Source organism: Pundamilia nyererei, unplaced genomic scaffold (assembly GCF_000239375.1).
Source record: "Pundamilia nyererei isolate P.nyererei 1_Seehausen unplaced genomic scaffold, PunNye1.0 scaffold00155, whole genome shotgun sequence".
In the NCBI taxonomy this organism is placed as follows: domain Eukaryota; kingdom Metazoa; phylum Chordata; class Actinopteri; order Cichliformes; family Cichlidae; genus Pundamilia; species Pundamilia nyererei.
In genome coordinates, this window is record NW_005187556.1 from 368240 (window position 1) to 374404 (window position 6165).

General features: G+C 41.7%; 1 protein-coding gene across 1 annotated transcript in view; it reads right to left on the reverse strand.

Annotated features, from left to right (window-relative positions):
* The window catches only part of LOC102213593 (chloride channel protein-like), a 51842-nt gene that overhangs the window by 25465 nt on the left and 20212 nt on the right, over positions 1-6165 (reverse strand). The window lies entirely within an intron of this gene.

Below are 6165 nucleotides of genomic sequence, written 5' to 3' on the forward strand. Positions count from 1 at the left end.
CTTTAACCCAAATGACACCAATGCAAAGTGCCAAAAACTAAAATTCCTCCACCCAGCCACTCGATGCTCAGGATCGCGTCGATCTAGAATCTACACTTTCATGTTAAAATACCTAAAATTACAAACTTTACAGAGAAATAAATATGTTTACAGCCACAGTTGTGACCTGTGGCAGTTGTGGCTCAGGAGTTAGAATAGATCGTTTACCTATTTTAAGGTCAGGGATTTGATCCCCGGCTCCTCTAGTCTGCATGTCATATCCATGAAGTATGTTTGGACGCTTAACCCCAAGTTTCTCCCAATGCATCCATCAGGGTACGAATGTGTGAATGTTAGGTTAAAAGCGCTTAGCCATTGTGATTAGCCTCACCTGTACTCATTAAAGTCAATGAACTGTGGTTTTGGATCATGTTTGTGCTGTTGGCATACTAATATGGGTTATTGTGCATTTAAATTTACCATTTAAGAAGTATGTAGCTCAGTTTCAGTGAAGGCAGTTTCTGTATTTTATCTGTTAGCGCTAATTAGCAGGTAGGCTATGTGTTTTTCTGATGCATGTGTACAGTATATAAATGCAGCTTGCTAACCAAGTTTGATTACGTTAGCTATTAGCATGAGAAGCACTATTCAGAGTTTGAAAAGCTGAACAAGACAATCAGACAAAACACACAATTTAATTCTAAACCTTCAATTTCAAAAGAAAACACATGAGGTCGTTTTTTTGTTTTTGTTTTCATTTTCAATACATCTCCTTTGTCAGTGCAGCACATCCATCTAATACTAATTAGACTGCTACCAACATGTTGGGTGCATAGCAACAGGAGAACATCTTTGCACCTTTTTAGCTCTTGTTGTCTCAAATATCCAATTTGGCATTCGCTTGCTGTGTTACAGAAGTGGCCAATCTTCAAAGCGTGTATACATGTATGCTGTGAGGAAGGGAACCCAATCACCTTTGGGTGTCCTTGAGCAAGGCACTTAATCAACAGCTGCTCCAGTGAAGCTGCAGTAGATAGTGACGTAGCTGCACTGGGTGGCTGCCAACTCGACGTGTGCGTGAAAAGATCACGGTCCTCTGCAGGGTGAACTAAAGCTAAACTCACCCTTCAAATGTCATTTGCACAGTTCGCGTCCAAATAATTTCTGTATTCATCAGAAAGTAACTCCAAAATAGCTTTCCTAATAATATGCTTTCTACTCGGGTGCCGAGAGCTCATCAGTGATAATGAATACCTTCAGACAAGGCCTGGATTTTTGGTATGCGGGGGTGAAAGTCTGTCTGTTCCAGGCACCAGATGCTAAGCTTTGTCTTTTTCATTCAAATGGATTGGTGGGAAACACTACATTACCATTTTAACCATCCAGATTACCAATTCTACACATAATTTGTCATCATCGTTTGATAACTTAATTACTGTGGAACAAGATAAAAACTCATTAGCACGTCTTTCACAGGGTGGCTGCTATCCTGATGACAGAGGAGACTGCGCTCGGTCTTCTGCTCTCTTTTAATCCTGACAGTCAAACACAATCAATCAGAAACTCACACAAAGAGAGTCTCACACATACAAACACAGTGTCACCCAGCACTCGCTCCTTCATCAGTGTCACAAATCCCGAGATAAATGGGAGTTGAAACACTCTGTTTGCTTCAGTGTTTCAGAGAGGCCAATACAGAGTGGAGTGGAGAAAAGGGAAAGAAGTACAGAGCAATGTAAAGAGATTTAAGTAAAAAACTTCAGAGCCAGGTGCTACCATAGACTGTATATAAAAGATGTCCATTTTTCAGATAACATGTGAAGCGTTTTACGCCTGCATTCTTTCTAAAAGCCAGCAGGGGGTGACCTCTGTTGTTGCAAGAAGTTAAAATTGTTGTAATTAAGATTCTCAGTTGAGTCAGCAAGGAGGATAAAGCAGGATATGTGAGTCAATGCATGTGCAGTGATATCGAGTGATATCACATTTCTATGCATAGTTTTTAATCGCGTGGTTTTACGTAGCACTTTCTGGCTGAGTTTCTGTGATTTGAAATCCTTTCACTTTGTCATAATACCACTAACAGATGACTGTGGAATATTTAGAAATGAGGAAATTTCATGACTGGACTTGTTGCACAGCTGGCATCCTGTCACGGTACCATTCTATAATTCAGTGAGCTCTTGAAAGCAACCCATGTTTGTAGATGCAGTCTGGATGCCTAGGTGCCTAATTTTATACACCCGTGTCCATGGAAGTGACTGGAACACCGGAATTCAGTGATTTGGATGAGTTTCCGGTAGGTGTTCGACTCTGCCAGGGCTGCCCTTTGTCACAGTTCATAACTGTTTTGGACAGAATTTCTAGATGTAGGCAAGTGGCAGAAGGCTTCCACTTGTTTGGTCTCAGAATCTCATGTCTGTTTTTCACAAATGATGTGGTTCTGTTGGCTTCATCAGGTGACAGCCTCCAGCTCACACTGGACTGGTTTGCAGCCCAGTTTGAGACAATCAGCACCGCCAAATCTGAGGCCATGGTTTTCAGCCGAAAAAGGGTGGTTCACGAGTGTGGGGAGAAGGGAGCAGGCGATCGACAGATGGATTGGTGCTGCGGCTGCCCGATGCAGACGCTGTACCGGTCCATTATGGAGAAGAGAGAGCTGAGTGTAGAAGCGAAGCTCTCGATTCACCAGCTGATCTGCATCCCTACCCTTACCTATGGTCACGAGCTGTGGGTAGTGACTGAAAGAACGAGACTGTGGATACAAGTGCCGGAAATGGGGTTTCTTTGAAGGGTGGCTGGGCTCTCCCTTAGAGATAGGGTGAGGAGTTCGGCCATCTGAGATGGGCTCAGAGTAGAGCCACTGCTCCTCCAAATCCAAAGGAGCCAGTTGAGGTGGTTCGGGGATCTGACTAGGATGCCTCCGGGCACCCCCTAGATGAGGTGTCCCACGGGGAGGAGGCCCTGGGGCAGACCCTGGACATGCTGGAGAGATTGTATCTCTAGGCTGGGAATGCACTGGTGTTTCCCTGGGAGGAAGTTGCCGGGAAGAGGGAGGTCTGGGCTTCTCTGCTTAGGATGCTGCCACCGTGACCCACCCATTGGCCTAGGTTATTGTTATGATGGTTATGTTTAATTGTCGAACACTCTCTTGGAAAACGAGAGAATTTCTTGCTCTTTTCTGGATATTCATTACAACCTGGAGTGTTTCTCTAACCAGAACTTGGAGAACCTGCTTCATTTAGCAAAAGCAGCTGAACTCTGAGCTGCTGGAGAACAACTATGCAGGATAAAGGAACTCACTGAAGATACAGCTGATTACGCTCATTTATTTATTGTCACAAGTAACTTTTGCAACGCTCACATGTGCATTTAAATTTAACATTCACGGAGCTTTTTATATAGACAACGACGGAAAGTCAAATCAAGTAAAGGACAAAAGAGGAAGGCAGATTTTGAGTGTGTAGTGGAGAAAAACTGACAGCAGCAGGAAAAAAAACCTCTGTGTGTGTGTGTTGGGAGTTTCACCAGGCAGCTGCTCTCAGTTTTGGCTGAATTAAGTTTGCACTGCAGGGGGCCGCTCTGCTCCAATGAGAAACACCATAACTGAACCAATGCAGTGAATGATGCTGAGTGACAGCCTCTAATATCCTGTTGATACAATTATCTGTACAACATTACTGCCTAATTTGACTTTAGACAGAAAAACAGATCGAGGCTCTTCAAAGAGAAACAGGTGAGAATACCTTTTCTTTGGAGTCATCTTGGAAATTTAACCTAATTTCCTGAAGAAAACTTAATCTAATTTAAATGGTGAAATGTATAGAGCTACAAAACATTCTGTATACTATTTATTTGGATTGATTTTTAAGCATCAGTGACAGCAAGTGTTGATGTTTAAGATGCAGGCTTTATAATCGTTTGCCTCCAGCTGGACTCACATGAAAAAGCTTCGTAATTCTGAAGAAAAATAAGCAAACAGGAACATATTTGTGGTTTTAAGTGGACAGAAACATATAGCATAATAACACATCACCAAGACAAACATGAACTGACTTCCATGTAGCAGTTTGTATTTTGTATTTAGTGAAATGGTAATGTGCTTTCACACTGCTGTGTGCCTGAGCTGTTGAGAAGTCACAGATTTTCACCAAACAGGAGGCATCGACAGCTTGGCACCATTTTCTGCACCAGCCAACAGACTGTAGGCTGGTCATGACTCAGGAGTATTTAGAGACCAGACTTTGTCTGTCTGGTCTTTTTTTTTTTTTTTTATAAAAAAGCAAGCATTACGTGACTTTGGAAGCTCTGGTCACAGCATTTCAAAAGGAAGAACAGCATTGCAGGGTTTTTTTTTAAAGATTTGTTTGGAAATGCCCAGAGTTCAATAGAAATTTGTGTGCTCTGATATCTGCGTAGATTCTCAGCCATCCAGGTCATGGTAGTCGTAAGAGCTTGAAAAGAGAGCAGCTGAACTTCTTAAAAGACTCTGAAGATGTTTCACCTCTCGTCCAAGAGGCTTCTGAAACCAAGAGGGAGTCCCAGGGATTGTGCTTTAGGAGGTGGTTGTTCACCCACTATTAATAACGAGCGTCACACAGGTGTGAAAAAGGTATAGGTCATTATCACGAGTGTCCTCTGAAGATTACATTGTATTTTAGGTCCATTTTACTTCATGAGACATTTTAAATGTATAAATAACATGTAAGTTTCAAGCCCTTGTGCATCAATGCACCAGCTGTCTTGGTTCTGGGTCATTGACTCAGCATGTTGAGTTTATGAACTTACAGGGTTTTTTTAACGTCTTCTGATAACTCTGTTAGTCGTGTCATTTGCTTAATGTCTCCCTCTCCTTAGTTCCTGGTTATAGTTTTGTTCATATTGTTAGTTTTGTGTTTTAGTATCAGCTCCCTTGTATTAAGTTCATTTGTGTCGCTGGTTTCATCATTTAGTTATCACGTTTTATTTCACTGATAGTTATTTGTTCACATGCCTTGTGTTGAGTTTTGCTTGCCATCATCTCATTTTCCCAGACTGTTTGCATTCATGTGTTTTCCTCAGCTGTTTCCAACTCTCATTATCCTCAGTGTGTACATACAGTAAGCCCAGTCAGTCCTTTTATCCTTTGGCAGCGCTTTAGTTTTCCTGTCTCGTGATGTTTCTGGTTAGTTTGCTTTTGTGTTTTCCCAGACTTTTTGATTAAGTTGCCTTTTGGACTTGAATTGTCTTCATTTTGAGTTACAGTCTGTCTGTTCATGTGCTACGTCTGCATTTAGGGTCCACACTCCACTTTAACACCAGTAAAGTATAGATTGATTGCGAACAGACTTTTCAGTCCAGAAAGAACAACTCTGGAAAATGCTTCAACTTTGTTCTCCCAAACATCATTTGTGAAGACGATAACGACACCAGAGTCAGTTCAGATTTCAGATCACGTATAATTTTCACAATTATTCTCAACCCTGTTCGGACCCTGTCTGGTTGTTGTCAAAATTCCTTCTGACTGCTGTCCTCTACTCTGACATTGTCTGGATGTTAATGACTTCGCCCATTAATTTGTATGGGTGAGAGCAGTTTCTGCACTTGGGAGCAATCTGAAAAGATGGCCTTGGACATTAAACGATCATTTCAAAGTCTGCATAAGATCTTTAACCAGACAGCCATCTGTATTCAAGGCCAATAGACGGCTGTCAGGTTCTTCATCTTTTTATCCTTTGTTCACTGGTTTTTGCACCAGTCATTGTCCCCAAGCTTTATAGACAAAGGGTTTCTTTGTATCAGTTAATTGTCTGAATTTCATGATTTTATATGACCTATCACTCTGCTTGGCTCCTTTGAACTGTTAGACGTCTGATGTTATTTTGAAAGGACTTTACCTTGGTCTGTATCACAGGTTTCTTCTTTATTAGGATTTATTTGGGTTGTTTGTCATGTTCTAGTGCACATTTGCCCACCTTTGTGCAAACTGGGATTTTTTTTACAGCGTTTCATCAACTTTTTCGCTGATTCATTGTCATCCCAGCACCTAGAACGGATTTACACACACATCTATGCTCATAAAATATTTAAGCAAACAGCTAAGAAGACAGTGGGAATTCTGAAGCTCTGGGATTTGAGTGAGTGAGTGTGTGTGTGTGTGTGTGTGTGTGTGTGTGTGTGTGTGTGTGTGTGTGTGTGTGTGTGTGTGTG